At 34.2% G+C, this 18,690-nt stretch overlaps 1 long non-coding RNA gene and 1 pseudogene across 1 annotated transcript; one reads left to right on the top strand and one right to left on the bottom strand.

Moving 5' to 3' along the window:
* Positions 1-4,219: 4,219 nt before the first annotated feature.
* LOC105775873 (uncharacterized) lies at positions 4,220-5,072 on the bottom strand. Its single transcript, XR_008189730.1, has 2 exons — positions 4,936-5,072; positions 4,220-4,812 (listed from the first exon to the last, which is right to left on the bottom strand). It is a non-coding gene; the product is annotated as an uncharacterized LOC105775873 (long non-coding RNA).
* A 5,306-nt stretch (positions 5,073-10,378) lies between these two features.
* LOC105775617 (protein NUCLEAR FUSION DEFECTIVE 4-like) lies at positions 10,379-12,087 on the top strand (annotated as a pseudogene).
* Positions 12,088-18,690: the final 6,603 nt, after the last annotated feature.

Genomic DNA, 18,690 nt, shown 5'->3' with positions numbered 1-18,690 from the left:
AATACCGCTGACCCCTGAAAAACCCATAATATTGTACTTGACCGTGTTTGAAAACTCAATGGGTTGCGTACTGGGACAACATGATGAGTCAGGGAAAAGAGAAAAGGCAATTTACTACCTCAGTAAGAAGTTCACAGAGTATAAGGCAAAGTACCCTTCAATTGAAAAATTTTGTTGTGCATTGATTTGGACGGTTCGAAGGCTTAGACAATACATGTTATATCATACGACATGGTTAATTTCAAAACTGGACCCAATAAAGTACATGATAGAGTCGCCTGCACTCTCAGGAAGAATGACACGATAGCAGATCCTACTGACTGAGTATGACATCGTATATGTGAGCCAAAAGTCAATAAAGGGAAGCGCAATAGCTGACTTTTTGGCAAGTCGAACAATGGAAGAATACGAGCCTTTGAGATTCGATTTCCCAGATGAAGACTTGATGTACATTTCAAAAAAAGAGGGTAATTCATCAAAAGAGAAATCATGGAAGATGAGCTTTGATGGTGCATCGAATGCATTGAGGCATGGGATCGGAGCAGTCTTAGAGTCACCTGAAGGGGACCATCACCCGCTCACTGCCAGATTGAATTTCTTCTGTATCAATAATATAGCAGAGTATGAAGTTTGCATCATGGGACTCTGTGCAGCTATCGTGAGGAAAATCAAAATTTTAGAGGTACACGGGGACTCAGCATTAGTCATTTATCAAATTCGTGGAGATTGGGAGGTGAGAGATACTAAATTAGTCAAGTAATACGATCTCATTGCGAAATTGGTCAAAGAATTCAAATAAGTGACTTTTAACTACTTTCCATGAGAAGAGAACCAATTGGCTGATACCTCAGCCACCTTGGCTTCAATGTTAAAAGCAAACAGAGAAACTGAAATAATGCCTATCCAAATGGGCATATATGAGACCCCCGCACACTGTTTTACCATTGAGGAGGAGTCAGATGGACGACCATGGTTTCATGATATCTTAGAGTACATCAAGAATCAAGGGTACCCCGAGCAAGCAAATGAGAATGACAAAATAACAATAAGGAGAATAGCGATTGGATTTTTTCTTGACGGGGATATTCTATACAAAAGAGGAAAAGATCAAGTGCTCCTGAGATGCGTGGACGCTGTTGAAGCCAGAAAGATACTTGAAGAGGTTCATGAAGGAATTTGTGGAACGCATGCCAGTGGTTTCACTATGGCCAGGCAGATTATGAGACTTGGTTATTACTGGCTGACAATGGAAAGGGGTTGCATTAGCTACGCACGAAAGTGCCATAAATGTCAAATTTACGGTGATAAAATTCATGCAGCTCATTCGCCCCTTCATGTCATGACTTCGCCATGGCCTTTTTCTATGTGGGGCATGGATGTTATAGGGCCAATTTCCCCGAAGGCTTCTAATGGACATCGTTTCATCTTTGTGGTTATAGACTACTTCACAAAATGAGTAGAAGCCACTTCGTTTGCTAATGTGACGAAGACTGCAGTCTGTAGGTTCCTAAAAAAGGAGATCATATGTCGATATGGTCTGCCTGAAAGAATTATTTCAGATAATGCTTTAAATCTGAACAACAAGATGATGAAAGAAGTATGTGAGCAATTTTAGATAAAGCATCATAACTCTTCACCCTATCGCTTGAAGATGAACGGAGCAGTAGAAGCGGCTAATAAGAACATTCAGAGGATTATCGGGAAGATGACTGAGACATATAAAGACTAGCATGAGAAGCTACCATTTGCTTTGTATGCATATCGCACATCTGTACGAACATCTACGGGGGCAACTCCTTTTTCTCTGGTCTACGGGATGGAAGTTGTTCTGCCTATCGAAGTAGAGATCCCATCCTTACGCATCTTGATGGAGACGAAGTTAGAAGAATCAGAGTGGGTTCGAACTCGATATGATCAACTAAACCTTATTGAAGGGAAATGCTTGAAGGCAATTTGTCATGAACAGATGTACCAGAAAAGAATGATCACGGGACATGATAAAAAGGTGTGACCAAGAGAATTCCGCGAAGGAGAGCTTGTACTAAGAAAGATCCTTCCGATACAAAAAGACTTTCGAGGAAAATGGTCACCAAATTGGGAAGGGCCTTACGTTATAAAAAAAGCATTCTCAGGAGGGGCTCTGATTCTCACTGAGATGGACGGGAAAGAATTACCCAATCCAGTGAACTCAGATGCTGTGAAGAAATGTTATGCCTAAAAAAAAAGGAGAATCAAGATGAAAACCCGAAAAGGGCGTCTTGATAAACAAAAAGATTAGGATGAAAACCCGAAATGGGGCCCTAATGAAACAGATTCAGACTTAATGAGCAAGACAACTTGAACAGGGAGTTGAATGTCGAGGTTGCAACATTTGAAGCATTTTCAGATGCTTGAAATCTTCTACACAAAAAGCCGTGCTCGAAAAGATCTATGATGAAGAAACATGGAGAAGTTCATTCATTGGATATCTAGAGCATTTGTGGCAATTGAATTCACTTTCCTTTCTTTATGATGCTTTCTTTATTGGAACTTCCTTGTCATTTTTCTTTGATTTGTTGCTTTTGAAAAAAATTGAATGTGAGGTATTTCTTTCATGCCTACTTTGTTTTTTTTATGCATCTCGTGTTTGATTTATTTAAATGATAAATAGTAAAATGACATACTCTAAACAAAAGGAATGTTGAACATTACTTGGATGAGATTTTGACAAGTACAAGGGCCCCAAAGCAAGAACAAAGTTCAACAATGGGGCAGGAGGGTGATATATACGAAGAGATGTGGGTTACTCACCAAACTTGAAGATGAGTACAAAACCTGAGAGAAAAGTCAAAGATTGAAGCAATGAAAACAGTCCCTCGCGAAAAAGGAGGCACGTGGCAAACAGTCCAGGGTGCATGGCATAATCACGTAGGCATAAAGGCATTTAGGACAAACACGTGCATATGATAATAACATCGTACATGACATATACATGTATTCCAGTAGAGCAAGAGATATTGTTGGCAATTGCGCTGAATCGACGCAAAAGAGGGCTTTCGAGTCTTACCTGATAATCTCTTTCGAAATACTGATCCTCTCGAAAAAGACCATTTCTTTTTCTGTTTTTCAAAAAATCAGCTCATATTGCGAGAGGTGAGTTGAGCCTCGGGTCACATGCCGAGGTATTCTTCAATTTCTATTTTTCAAAAAAATCAACTCATATTGCAAGATGTGAGTTGAGCCTCGGGTCATATGCCGAGGTATTTTTTAATTTATGTTTTTCAAAAATCAACTCATAATGCGAGAGGTGAGTTGAGCCTCGGGTCACACGCCGAGGTATTTTTCAATTTATGTTTCTAAAAAATCAACTCATATTGCGAGAGGTGAGTTGAGCCTCGGGTCACGCTGAGGTATTTTCAATTTCTGTTTTTCAAAAAAATCAACTCATATTGCGAGAGGTGAGTTGAGCCTCGGGTCACGCTGAGGTATTTTCAATTTCTGTTTTTCAAAAAATCAACTCATATTGCGAGAGGTGAGTTGAGCCTCGGGTCACATACCGAGGTATCTTTAATTTCTATTTTTTAAAAAATCAACTTATATTGCGAGAGGTGAGTTGAGCCTCGGATTACATACCAAGGTATCTTTAATTTCTGTTTTTTAAAAATCAACTCATTTTGCGAGAGGTGAGTTGAGCCTCGGGTCACATGCCGAGGCATCTTTAATTTCTATTTTTTTTCAAAAATCAACACATAATACGAGAGGTGAGTTGAGCCTCGGGTCACACACCGATGTATTTTTCAATTTTTTTTTCAAAAATCAACTCATAATCCGAGAGGTCAGTTCAGTTTCGGGTCGCATACTAAGCTATTTTCGATTTATGTTTTTCAAATAAAAAATAAAAAAATAATAAAAAATAAAATAAAGATTGGATAATCGAATAAAATTCAGTGCTTTTAAATCTTTACTCTATCCCTGTTTCACAACGATGAGTAAAGAAGGGCAGCTGTAAGCACTAAATTTTGTCCGGGGTCGTGTTTATTTTTTTTCCAAATTACAGGCTTGGCTGGCCTCATATGGGCCTAATGATTGGGCCCAATGATTGGACCTGTGGGGGTTGGATAATTGGGTTTTAAATAATTGGATTTTGGACTTGTTTGGGGCTTTAGCCCATTTTTAATTTTTGTTTTTCATATATATTAATTTTAAATATTAATAAAATATTAATAATAAAATTTTAAAATGCAAAAAATAGAAATTACATTTTAGCCCCTAAACTTTTTAAAAATTATATTTTAACCCCTAATATTTTGTAAATTATATTCAAGCCCTTAAACTTTCTAGAAATTACATTTTGGCCCGTATTTTTATAAAATTACATTTTTGCCCCAGAAGTTTTGCATCCTCTACAATTTAGTCCTATTGAACATGTCAAATCCCCCAATCAGCAGCCGAGCGTGCACTGCCACCTCTAGCTACTCCGACAGCCTCCCTAGGCCCATAATGCTCCACTGTCACCTGAAGACAAAGGGAAAGAAGACAAATTAACAAGATTAAAAAGAAAAAATTGAAAGAGAAGAGAGATTCGGTTTTTGGCAAAAAAGAAGAAGAAAAAACAGCAGAGAAACTTCAAAAAAAATCTCAAATCACGCCGGTTCTCCCCTCACCACCGTCGCGCGACCACTGCCACCGTTATTTTCCCCTTACCTCCACCTCCTAAAACGCCAACACAATCACAAAAAAAAGAAAAAATCAAAAAAAAAATAATGGCAACAGCCCACCACCATCGCGTTAGTGCCACCACGCCCACCGCCGTAGCACCACCGTCGTCAACACCTATCAACCCAAACAAGCAAAGCAACAAAAAAAAAGCAAGAAATCAACAAAAAAATAGCAACCAAAAAGAAAAAAAGCAGCAAAGAAGAAGGAGAGAGAGGAGGAGAAGGGAGGAGCGCTGACTGCAGCACCACTGGGTGGAGAGATCACCGACAGCAGGAGACGAGAGGAGAGGCGAGCGGCGGCTAGGGTTTGGAGAAGAAAAAAGAATAAAAGAAGAGAAGAAAAGAAAAAAGGGGAAAGAAAAAAAAGAAGAAAAAAATAAAAAAATAAAAAGTAAAAATAATATAACAATTGAGTCGACCCGACCCGACCCGCCTCCGACCCGCACCCGACCACCGACCCGACCCAGCAGGCCAGCTAGCCAGCAGCACCCCCGGCAGGCCAACACTCAGCCAGTAGGCCCAAATCCGTCAGACCCAGCATACTTAGCAGGCCTGTTCAGCAGCAACCCAATTCACCCAGCAGGCCAGTCTAGCACCCACCAGCCGGCCCACGCTTCCAGCAGCCCAGCACCCAGGCGCCCCAGCAGGCCAACACCAGTAGGCCAGATCTGCCAGCCCACACGCCCGAGCAGGCCCAAGTCCAACGGCCCAGCAGGCCCAAAAAAAAGAAGAAAGAAAAAAGAAGAGAAAAAAATAAAAAATAAAAAAGAAGAAAGAAAAAGGGGCCCAAGTCGTGTCACCCGTTCAATTAAGCTCGTATTTTCGAGCTTTTCGGTAATTTTCTTTTTTCCATTTTTAATTTAATTTGTGTACTTTTATAATATCTCATATTTTATATTATGCTTTTAATATTTTCTTTACTTTTATTTTAATTTTACAAAACATCATTATATTTATTTTAATTTTAAATAATTTCAATAAATAAGGAAACAAATCGATTTAACATTAAATCGTTGATTTCATCGCTATGTTGGGTGAATATCACCGGTTTGTGTTAAACAGGATACGCCCTTTTAAACAAATCGAAAATATTCAAAAATTTCATGTTTTAAAAAAAATTCTCGTGTTTTAATAGAATCACGATTAAATATTAAATTGAATCGATTTGACACTAATTCAATGATTTCATCGCTATGTTGAGTGAATATCACCGGTTCGTGTTAAATACGATATGTCTTTTAAAAAAAATAAAAAAATTCGTGTTTCAAAAAAAAATCCGTGTTTTCACAAATCTTCGTGTTTTCACAAATTTTCTTGTTTTTAAAAAAATCGTGTTTCAAAAATCTTCGTGTTTTCAAAAATTCCGGTGTTTCAAAACTCTTCGTATTTTCAAAATTTCCTGTGTTTCAAAAATTTTCGTGTTTTCAAAAAATTCCTGTGTTTCAAAAATTTTCGTGTTTCAAAAATTTTCATGTTTTCAAAAAATTCTCGTGTTTCACAAATTTACGTGTTTTCAAACAATTATTATTGTGCTCCAAAATTCTCGTGTAAAAAAAAATTCTCATGTTTCAATCAGATCACGATTAAATATTAAGTTGAACTCGTATTTTTGGAAAATTAAGACAATGCGCGCTTAACGATATACCAATTTTGGGCGTCGTGAGGGTGCTAATACCTTCCTCACACGTAACCGACTCCCGAACCCCAATTTTCTCTGGATTTTGACGTAGATCTAAAATTGACTCTGTTTTAGAAAATTAAAAAAATTTTAAAAGAAAATTTAATAGGTGTCCGATCACACCTAGGAAAAAGATCGGTGGCGACTCTCTTTTTTTAAATAAAATCGAGACCCTGTTTTTAAATTTTCAATAATCACTTCGACTAACGCCCGTGCTAAAAATTTTTAGGTCGCTACAATCCCGATTACACTTTCTAATTCATAGAGGAAGGTGAGAATTGGAGTAATTACGCAGGGAATTATACCCAAATCCAATTTTAAAAAATTATTTTTATACAAGTTATAAAAATTATATTATAAACATGAACACATATGAGTGTTTGAGATAGTTTATGGTCAAAATTTTCTTATATTATAAAAATAATTAGTGTATTTTATGAAGTTATAAAATTTATAATATTTAAATCCAAAATTTTTTAAAGTTAATATAAAAATAATTTAAATGTTATAAAAATGTTATAATATATTTATTTATAAAAGAAATTATATTACATTTGTCATTCTATTACATATTATAAAAATAAATTACATGTGATAAAAATGTTATAATATAAAATTTATGGTCAAGTATGAACATAACTTATTTATATGTCCATGCTATATATTATAAAAGTAATATACTTTTAGATAATTTATAAATTTTTATTATAAATGTTATATATTATAAATTTTATGTTATTTTATTTAATTTACGGATTATAAAATGGGATATAACCTAGTATAAGTCTCTCTCTAAATTAAGTTTATATAAATTTTTATAATTAAAGTTATAAATTATTTGGATTTTGAATCCAAATACTATAAACTTGGTGCTAAATGCTAATTATGCAAATAGAAAAAAATTTTCTTACACCATATCATGGGGTATGATATCATTTGAGAGATTGTTGACAAACATAAGCACCGTAAACAGCTCGTGAGCCCTTTAGTTTGAGACATTCAATGTTTAGAAATATGTTTGAGAAGATCTTTTTTTTTGTTTTAAAAAAATATTTCTCATATTAACAACATCACCTTAGTATAACATAAGAAAATGTTGGATTGTACTAGCATGTTGCATATTTTATAACTTCAATTATAGTTGGAATTGAGATGGTAAATACTTCATAGAGTACATGGTAGAAGAAAATCTTGATGATGCAAATTCAAATTCGAATGATGATGATCTCGGTCAAAGACTAACAGATGATGATAAGTAGCATATGTTAAATATTACAAAAGGAATAACCCAACAAATATGTAATAAAACAATTAGATAAAATTACATATGATGTTTATTTTTCTTGCTATTTTTATTAGTAATCGTGTTATCAACTACTTTTAGACTAACATAATACATATAATGATTTGACTGATTTTTAACCCGACTCAATCAATTCATAACAGTTCAATGGTTAATTAGTTATATACTTCTCACCGGATTAATACTCCAACTGATTTTTCGATCCAACCAAGTGATTCGATTCAAACAACACTAATATAATCATTACAAAATAAATTTTTAAAAGAGTTAAAAATTAGAACAAATAAGTAAATGAATAATAATAGAAACACAAGTATGAATTTTATAAATTATAACAATAAAATTAAGTATTCAAAGTAACTTAAATTTGGTTTAAACAGTTTTTACTCGGTTTTATACTATTCGACCAATTTTAACTAATTCAACTAAATTTGCACAAGTTCGATCCTTCTTCAATTTTATGGTAACGATTTAACTAATTAAACCATCAAATTTCTTTTAAATTGATTCAATTTATTGAACCGATTTAATTTTGACAACTATACCCTCCCCTCATTTATTACAAAAAAGAATAAACTGTATTAAATGTCACTAAATTGTTAGTACATTTATGTTTTGATCACTCAACTTCAAAAACTTATACAATGATTACTGAACTATTCGAAAGTTTTTATTTAAGTCACTAAGTTGTTTTCTTTTTAGAAGTCCAAGTAGCGAGTAGCGAGCTCCAAGCTATTATTCAACAATTAGTGCAGTAGATCAGTACCCATCAACAAGTAAGATATATCTTAGATCCAAATCTATCTGACGATTAATGTCAAAGATCGAAAAAGAAAGTTGTTTGGAAAGTTTAAGTTTTGATTCACAGATTTATGACATTTAAAGTTTTTCCATAAAAAAGAATTAAATTATAAAATTGAAGGGAATAAAAATTTTCAATTAATACATACAGTGCGACTAGAAAAAATCATATAACATCTATTTTAACAATCAATAACTTAAACGATTAACCAGCATGGCAACGAATCGTGGAGAAAGTAAATGATGAACCAATGAAACGAATGTGTTGCCTCTATACATCAATTCAACTTCTGCATGGTTTCCACTTGTATATTTCTCATTTTTTAATGCGTGAATTTTTTTAAAAAAAATACATCCAGTTTAACTCTCAAAATTTTTTTAAAAAATTTAATTGATTTTATTATTAACTGATTTGACCGTTAACTGCTAATGATGTGGCAGACGAAATTGATCAGAGCATCCCACTTGGCCGTGCACATAGTATGTTGCTGACGTGGGAAAAAAGAAAATTTTTCTGACATGGAAATTTACACTTTTTAACACATGGAAATTTCTGGTATGGCTGCAGAAATTTTTTCCACATCAACAACATGCCATGTGTGCAGTCAGGTGGATTGATGTTTTTAAGAGATTGAGAGTTGGTTTTTTTTTTTTTTATGGAGGATTTTTTAAACCTAAGTAAACCTTTCCTAATTATTTTTTCTCGATTTTCTGTATAAATAAGAAAAAAAAAAAGAAAAGGTTTTTGCATCTTAAATTGATATCCAAATATTTTTTATCTACATTTATAAGTAAATAAGAGAAATAGAAAATGAGAGGTGATAATTTGAGATTAGAATAAATTTGAGTAACGTAAAAAAAATTACAGTCCTTGAGAAAAATTTGTGTAGTAGTAATTTAATGTGACATACAATTTTCATTACTCAACATTAATAATGTGTGTTCCTGATTAAATGAACAAAATCCTTTTCCTATTCATTCTAGGTTTCTAATTGAACCCAACCCAACCCTTCCATTCCACCTTTTCTTTGCCAATATATTTTTCGTGCTACATTACGTTCTACTTTGGAATCAATAAAATTCAAATGAATTCTGATTTTTTTTTTAAAAAATTCCAACATCTTTTTATTTCTTTTAAATAAAAGAGAACGTATTTAAGAATTTTAAAATGGTTATTTATATTACCAAAATATAATAAAATATTTTTAAGTTATTACAGTATGGAAAAACTATAGTATACTATAAAATTATTACAATACATGAATGATTAAAATTATTGCTAGTGTAGAAGTACATGAAATTGAATGCGTTGCAATGCATTTATTTTTCTATTTAAGGGTTAAAGAGGATTATTATGCGTAATTTTAAGTTTTGTATAAAAAATCGAAATATATCTTAAAAAATTATTGAATGAAATAGTAAAACACATTGCACTCTTAAAAGAGGACTCAAATTCGATTGTTATAAGGAGACAACCATAAATTACCAACTATACTCTAAAACAAAAATGAAAGATAATTTATGTAAAAAAAACAAACTCTAAAATATATCTGACCTAAATCAAAATAACTATAAATGAAGGTGATACGTGTTTAAACTTAAATTAAAATAAATTTAAAAAAAAAATCCATACTAATTGTAGCTCCCAATCAATCTACTCAGAATCTGCTTCCCACCTATCCAAGATTGTTTCTCACTTGAAAATCCAATCTGATTTTGTGTTTTTACTTCTAAAGTTCTATTGTTTTTTAAGGATTAGATTTCCATTTTTTTTTCAAGAAAACTATTATTTACTTCACTACTTTTCAGCCCCGAAACTTCAATTTCGCCAGGTTTGCTATTAGCACCACCATGGCAACCACCGCCAGCGGGAGCTCCGGCTATGTCTGCTGCCGTTTCTTTCTCCAAGTCATCACTGGCAGATGGTTCATGATGTTCGCATCATTCTTAATCATGGCATGTGCTGGTGCAACGTATCTATTCGGCGTTTACTCAAAAGACATTAAATCAACCTTAGGCTACGACCAATCCACACTCAACCTCATGAGCACATTCAAGGACCTCGGAGCCAACGTCGGAGTCCTCTCGGGGCTCCTAGCTGAGGTAACCCCCACATGGTTCGTGTTGCTGGTGGGTGCTTTAATGAATTTCACAGGCTACTTCATGATATGGTTGGCAGTGACCAAAAGAGTTGCTACCCCAAAAGTCTGGCAAATGTGTGCATATATCTGTATTGGTGCAAATTCCCAAAACTTTGCCAACACTGGTTCACTAGTTACTTGTGTTAAAAACTTCCCACAAAGTAGAGGGATGATGCTTGGGTTGATGAAAGGGTTTGTAGGGCTGAGTGGTGCAATTTTCCCACAAATTTATTATGCAATCTATGGGAATGATTCAAAGTCTTTGATTCTTCTTATAGGTTGGTTTCCAGCTGCAATTTCTTTGGTTTTTGTTTATAATATTAGAGCCATGAAGATCTCTACACATCCTAATGAAACTAAAGTGTTGCATGAATATCTGGGGATTGCAACTGTTCTAGCTTTGTTGATCATGGCACTAACCATTGCTCAAAAAAAGGTCCCATTTTCCATACTGCTTATCTATTTAGTGGGGTTGCAGTATGTTTCATTATGTTTTCACCGTTTCTCATAGCTATAAGAGAAGAATTCTATACTTGGAGGAATAGGGAACAACTCACTGCCCCTATTAGGCTTGTAGACGAGGCACCGACACTGCCGGAGACGGAGATGAAATCCGAGATAGAATATGAATCAATGGAGACTAAGGAAGCCTCAGCCTCAGGGTGTTCAAGTATTTTCAAGCCACCTAAAAGAGGTGAAGACTTCTCCATTTTACAAGCTCTTTTTAGCATAGACATGTTCCTGGTGTTCCTTGGTACATTTTGTGGTTTGGGTTGCAGCTTAACAGCAGTGGACAACCTAGGTCAAATTGGTGAATCCTTGGGGTATCCATATCAAGCTGTCTCCACAGTTGTTTCATTGCTTAGTATATGGAACTATTTTGGTAGAGTTTTCGCTGGATTTGTCTCTGAAATCATTCTTTTGAAGTACAAAATACCTCGGCCATTGATAATGTCACTCGTTTTCCTATTAGCTGCTGTAGGTGATTTGCTCATCGCCTTTCCATGGCCTGGTTCTGTTTACCTTGCTTCTTTGTTGCTAGGGTTCTCATTTGGAGCTCAACAAACACTGCTTTTCACCATAGTTTCAGAGCTCTTCGGGTTGAAATATTACGCCACGCTTTTCAACTGTGCTCAGCTATCAAGCCCTTTGGGTTCGTTTGTACTAAACGTGAGAATCGTTGGGAAACTTTATGATAAAGAGGCATGGAAGCAGTTGGCAGCAAAGGGGATGGCGAGATCAATGGTGAAAGAGCTGACTTGCATTGGGGAACAATGTTACAGGCTATCGTTTTCGATCCTTGCTGCCACTAACACCTTTGGGTCGGTTGTGATACTTGTTTTGGTTCTTAGGACTCGTAAATACTATGGGGGTGATATTTACAAGAGATTCAGAGATGAAATAGCGGAAAATGAGAAGGAAATGGCTTTGAAATCGGCACAGGAGATGCAAATGGTGGAAAGCTAAGGCATCATTTTTATTTTGTCTCCCATTGTTGGACATCTTTTTTACTTCATTTGTTAGACTTTTCTTATGTATATGTTAATTGTGCAACAAATGATTGTTTAGATATTGTAATGGCACTGCCTAAAGATTGAAGTACAAGTTTAACATATTTGGATACGAGTAAGAAGTGTAATTCATTAAATATATCCATATAAAACACATATTCGTTTGAGTAATTGTACAAAGCCAAATGGCATAATTCGAATAATAAAATTAATTGAAATAATAAAAATATTGAAAAAGCATTTTAATTAATTGACATTTTTATCAATTTAATATCTCAATATATGTTTAAACACAAGTTCGAATAAAATTGTGTAACAAAGACAGTGATAAGAGAAAGAGAGAAGATAGACACACAAACTTTGTTAATGCTTTTCGGAAAATAATAGGTTAAAACTCAATCTATCTTTACACAAAAAGTAATTGTAGCCTCAATAGATAAACTCGACTTGTTACAATCACTCACCTAAATAACCTCACAACAAATATCAACTCTCTAATAAGGCTTATAAAAGAGTTCAAAGTACAAACACAAGCAAATAATGAGTAAAATGTAGCACAAGCACTCAAAAAAGTTGCATCACACATGCATAAGTGATGCATATTTATAGGCAAAATATAATGAGTAAAATGTAGCACAAGCACTCACAAAAGTTGCATCACACATCCATAAGTGATGCATATTTATAGGCTTTGAGAAGATGAAATCACCATTTGAATTGCAACATTATGGAGGATAAAGTCCTCCAATCTTTATTTCAAATAAGGTCTTCTAAGCCAAGTAAAATCATCAGCTTGATCACCTAGTAGGCTTAAAGGATAAAGATAAGTTCTTGAAATAAGAAAAGTCGATCCTTCCTCCTTTTCCTCCTATGTCCATTGTTAGGTCATTTAAAATTTGTATGATGTAAGAATGTAAATGAGATTATTAAAAAAGAAGTTGAATTTGATATAGTCTTTAGTGGCGTTTTTGGGGAAAGCGCCGCTAAATGTCATGTTTTTTAGCGCCGTTTGTGGGGAGTATCGTTAAAGGTCATGTTCTATAGTAGCGTTTTTGTGAGAAACATCCCTAAAGGTCATGTTCTATAACAGCATTTTTCCACATAAATGCAGCAAAATTTAGCGGCGTTTATCAATACGCCGCAAATTGTTTTAGCGTCGCTTATAAGTGTCGCTATAGGCCTAAAAAATGCCGCTAAAAAATTGTTTTGCTGTAGTGAATGCTCAAACACGAGCAGCAACAAAATTTACACAACTTTCCCGATAAAACAAAATAAAAGAAACTTCATGTGACCCTAAAAAAAATTATTCATCCGATATATTAATGAATTTAGTAGAATTTTGATATGAAAAATTTAGATTTATGATGGATTAAATTTATTTTAAATAATTGAGGAGCCTATAGAAGGCAAATTTAGTTAACTGGATTATTGTTGGCCCAATCGGGTAAAAATACAGGCTTGGGCCAAATGATAAATTTTCCATTGGGGGTATTTTAGACATTTAGAACATACATGGGTTTAAATAAGTACTTAACAATAAAATGTATCATGCCCTTATTTGTCATTTTACACATATCAGCTTTCAATTATCAGTTAAGTTTTACAAAATACTTTTAAATAAACAATTAATAGAAACAGTTGATCAAACCAGCCACTACAATAAGCAATCAACTAATTGCCAAATATGGCCATCAATTTGATAACTTACTTAAATACAAAAGAAAATTTAAGTAATACATGTATAAAAAATAAGTAATATATAGAAATATTGATTTCTAACAGAAATCACATAAGAAGTCAATAAAACAATTACATTGTTAGGATATTATCTTTTAGCAATTTGATTCCTAATGGGATGTATATACCCTTGAGGTCTATCAATAAAATTCAATAGATTACTCTATTTTGACATCTGAGCAAGGTTTTTGACACAAAATTTTTTTCATCATTCTAAATGGCTAGCGGCAAGTCTTCTCCTCCACCACCACCAAGGGGGGTGACACTTCCTTGTTTTACTGTTGAGAAATGTCAGTCTTTTCTGACAGTGTTCATGGCTACCCAAGAAGGAATGGTTAAATTGACGGACAAAGTTCACTTAAGACACATTCTTTACTTTCCTAAATTAAACTGCAATTTAATTTTGGTTTCCCTGTTGAATGAGGAAATGAACTGTTTTATCCAATTTTCTACTAACATATGTGCTATTTAGGACCTTCGTTCGAGGGAGCTGATTGGAGCAGGTGAGAGACGGGATGAACTTTACTCCTTCCGGCAGGTTTCGACAGTCAAAGTTGTTTCGGTTGAAACTTTATCCTCTTTTGGAAATTTGGCATAAAAGATTGGATCACCCTTTCGAGAAAGTAGTAAAGTTACTTCCTTATGTTGGTAACTTTAGAGATCATCTGAGTAAAGCATGTGAAATTTGTCATTGTGCTAAGCAGACTACAAATAGCTTTCTAATTAGTGAACAGATAGCCACTCGTATTTTTGAGTTAGTTCATTATGATTTATGGTGGTTTTATGACACTTTATCCTGTGGATCTTATTATTTTTTGACATTGGTTGATAATTTCTCTCATGCTGTTTGGGTATCTATTGGAAAATAAAAAGGAGGATTTCAAAGTTTTCATGTCAATCATTGCAATGGTTGATCATCAATTTTTTCAACAAATAAAGTGTGTTAGAAGTGATAATGAGACGTAATTTAATTGTCTCCAGGATTGTTTTCTTGCAAATAGTATTATTTGTCAAATATCTTGTGTTGGTACTCCTCAAAGAAAAAAAAAGGGGGAGAGTGAAGAGGAAACATTAGCATATTTTAAATGTAGCTCGTGCTTTGTATTTCCAGATAAATCTGTCTATATGTTTTTGGGGGGAGTGTGTGTTGGCTGCTTCTCATCTCATTAATCAAACTCCTTCACCTCTTCTTCATAATAAAACAACCTATGAAATGTTGTTTGGTAGCCCTCCTTTGTTCGATGATATTCGTGTGTTTGGTTGCTTATGTTTTGCTCATAATCAACATTCTACGGGTGATAAGTTTGCTAGTCAAAGTCGAAAGTGTGTTTTTGTTGGTACCCTTTGGGCAAGAATGGTCGGTATTTATATAATCTGGATTCTAAGAAATTCTTTGTGTCTTGCGATGTGAAATTTTTTGAGGATATTTTTCGGTATTTGGATGAGAATGCTGCAACCATTGAGCTTGACAATGTTGCTCTGCCATATGGGAGTGCAAACGTAATTTTTTATACATATTTTGGTGAATTAGAGATGTTGGAACCCAAACAATTCTTTCGCTTACTACTTCGCAGGTTTTGAGTTCGTCACCTGCGAATTCTCCTATTCGTATCATGTACATGCCCAAATATGTCCGGGCCCAAACCAATAAATGGGCCCAATTTTGCTAAGCCCAAATATCCTATTTAACCCAAACCTAGCCTAAAAAATACAGCAGAAACCCTAAAACAGCTAGAGCAACGGCGCCACAACTGTCACCCTTTTTTTTTTGGCGATTTCGCTCCCAGCAACTCTAGTCACCGCACAACTCGGAGTCGACCACCTCCACGCATGCTGTAATCGCCACGATCACCTGCAAATGTGGACTAGAAGAGTCCGAAAAAGAAAATTGTGTAAATAAAATGTATTTTTTAGGCAATAAAAAGCCTAGATCTATGTACTAAATGGGGAGGAGACTGAAAAAAAATACAGAGGAAAAAATATATATAATAGAGCAGATATCAGTTTTTAAGGTGATGACTAGAAGTGTTTTAGTGATTTCTTTTTATTTTGTTTCTACGCATGTAATGATAAAAAGGGAAAGAGATTTTTGTTCTTTCATTCTATTTTGCTTTTATTTCATTATTATCTTTTATTTCTTTTCTTTAAAATACGAAAAAGAAAGAAAAAGGGAGACTTACCTTTCGCCGGAGTCGTCGAGCTGGTGTCCCCTCCGACGAAATCGGGGCGTGGGCTGAACGGCGGCCAAAGGGTTAAGAAAACCCCAAAAGAAGCAGTTTCTGCTTCAAAGGGAAAGGCTAAATATTTCCCTAAATTTGTTTTTTAAAACTTAAAACTGAGCAATGATGGCACTGTTTAGTTTGGGGGTCCGCGCATATCAATCTTCAATGGGAGAATTGTGCAATAAGTCCTTCCCCTTTGTGCCATGTTTTATTAAGTCAATTATTTCTTTTTAATTTGGCCCAAATGTTTTTACCTTGTTTCAAATCGGTCCCCATTGCGGTGCAGCGTTTTAGGGAGGCGGATTATTTCCATTTGGGCCCCCTCAAATAATACGTGCATCGCAGATTGGTCCCTGTTCTATTTTAATTTCATTTTTTTATTTATTCTCTTTTTTCCCGTAATTTCTTTTATTTTCTTTCAAATTTATTTTTTAGAATCATTACTATATTATTTATTATCATTTATTACTATTTCTATATTCATATACGATTTTTTTATATAGTACATATATGCATAATTCTTTATATAATATATATATATTCTTAAAATGCACGCATTTTACATACGTCTTTTATTTTTATTTTTTACTCATATATTTTACATTATATATTAATACTTAAACATTTCTTTTATTTTTTTAAAATGCATACATATCCACATACTTTTATATCTATCTTTTTTCATATATTAGTTTGTTCTTCTAATTGTTTGCATTCATATATGTACACATACATATACATATTTTAATAACGTGCATAATTTATATATTTGTTTTTTGTTCTCATAGTTTTATAAATAAATAAATATATATATATGTATGTACACTCATATTTTACAATACAGACGCATTTTTCCTATTTTTTTGTGCATATACATGTTTTATGAAATATACGTACATATTTTTGGAGATTATTATAAGTTCTGCTATACATATTATTTTTATATGTATACTTATATATGTGTTTTATATATGCATTAACATTTTATCATGTTTTTTTATATATTTTGATTTCATCAAAGCATTTAAATCATCCTATTTTATAACTTCCAAAATATTTGGCATTCATGGTTCTCGTGAGAGATCGTGTCCTAACTTATTGGATCGCGATTGTTTTTCGATGAATTTAGAGAGCCAAGTATTTGTTTTGCAATAAATTCATAAATTTTAAATAAAAGCTTATTCTTGGGAGTTCAAAAATGTTGGGTCCTAACTTACTGGTCCTGATATTTTGACTCCTCGAGATAAGAATTTTCAAAAGCAAAAGGCAATATTCGGGTATTTTGAAGATTTAAAAACATTGTGCCCTAACTCACTGGGTGTGGTGTTTTATTTCTTTGAAATAAGAATGTCTTACTATTTTGATTCATTCATGAAATAAAAAGTTTTATTTAAAAATCTTTTCAAATTTTCGACCCCAAGACATTAAATAATCAATTTGGTACCGATTTTGGGCATTTCGAGGGTGCTAACCCTTCCTCGTGCGTAACTGACTCCCGAACTCATTTTCTCAAATTTCGTAGACCAAAATCATTTTTAAGGTGAGCCGATCACACCTTAATAAAGGATCGGTGGCGACTCCAGTTTTTGTTTTTTAAGTCGACAACTAAAATTTTTGTTTTCAAAAAAACAGTTTCGACAGCTTGGCGACGCCACTGGAGATTTTTAGAGAGTCGAGCCATGAATTGGTTATGTTTTGTCTTCTTGTCAAAAATTAAAAGTTTTTAAAAAAACATGATTTCTCTTCGCATTCATTGTTTTTTATCATGGGGTTTGCATGATTGGACCAAGTTGACTAATTTGTATTTGCATTTTGCATTTCATAAGTCGGTCAGTTTTACCCCTTAAGTGGGAGCGAGAAACTAGTCCTTCGTGAGGTTTTCACCTCCGTACAGGGTAGTGGACCGCTTCCGGGATACATCCGTACCTCTGTCTTTGTGAGATTTTCATCTCCGTGCAGCCATAGGGAAATGTATTCCCCTGAACTGAACTCGATCCATATGAGCCTATAATGGGTGAGGATCGAGGAATCTGCTGGTTCGGGTACCTTTACTCTAGAAACTAAACCTCATATAGTGAGCTTTAGGAACTTGCCCTAGGTAGAGCTATACCAAACCCTAGCGGATTCATGAATAAATGTTCTTGCTATTTCATGTTTGTATTGGATTATATCTCTTTGGTGTGATACTGACTTGGGTTTATTTTGTCTTGATTGCATGACATCATGATTGCATTGCATTTGCATCTTAGAAAAGAGATGTTGATTTGAGTTCGATTACTAGATTAGAAAGCTTGTTATGGAATACGGGTTTCTTGATAAGGTGGAGGATAATACGGTGCTTCGCAGAAAACATGTCCCGAAAAGCCTAACAAGAGGAGTATACGACTTTGCTGTATGACCTGAGGATCTAAATTGTCAAAGTCTATTCAAAAGTCATCAAAGGTCCCAATCTTTTAAAGAAGCAAATGAACGTTAGTGAGCAAGGAGTTGCGACCTAGATCGAACAAAAAGGAGCTCAAATTCGCGAGATGCATCTTAATATCCGAATGGTCGATGTCTTCGCTTGGAGTACGAGGGGGAAGCCGTATATATATATCCGC

This window comes from Gossypium raimondii, chromosome 10 (genome assembly GCF_025698545.1).
Source record: "Gossypium raimondii isolate GPD5lz chromosome 10, ASM2569854v1, whole genome shotgun sequence".
Taxonomy (NCBI): domain Eukaryota; kingdom Viridiplantae; phylum Streptophyta; class Magnoliopsida; order Malvales; family Malvaceae; genus Gossypium; species Gossypium raimondii.
The sequence above is the reverse complement of the archived record's forward strand: the minus strand, read 5'-3'. Positions and strand labels throughout refer to the sequence as shown.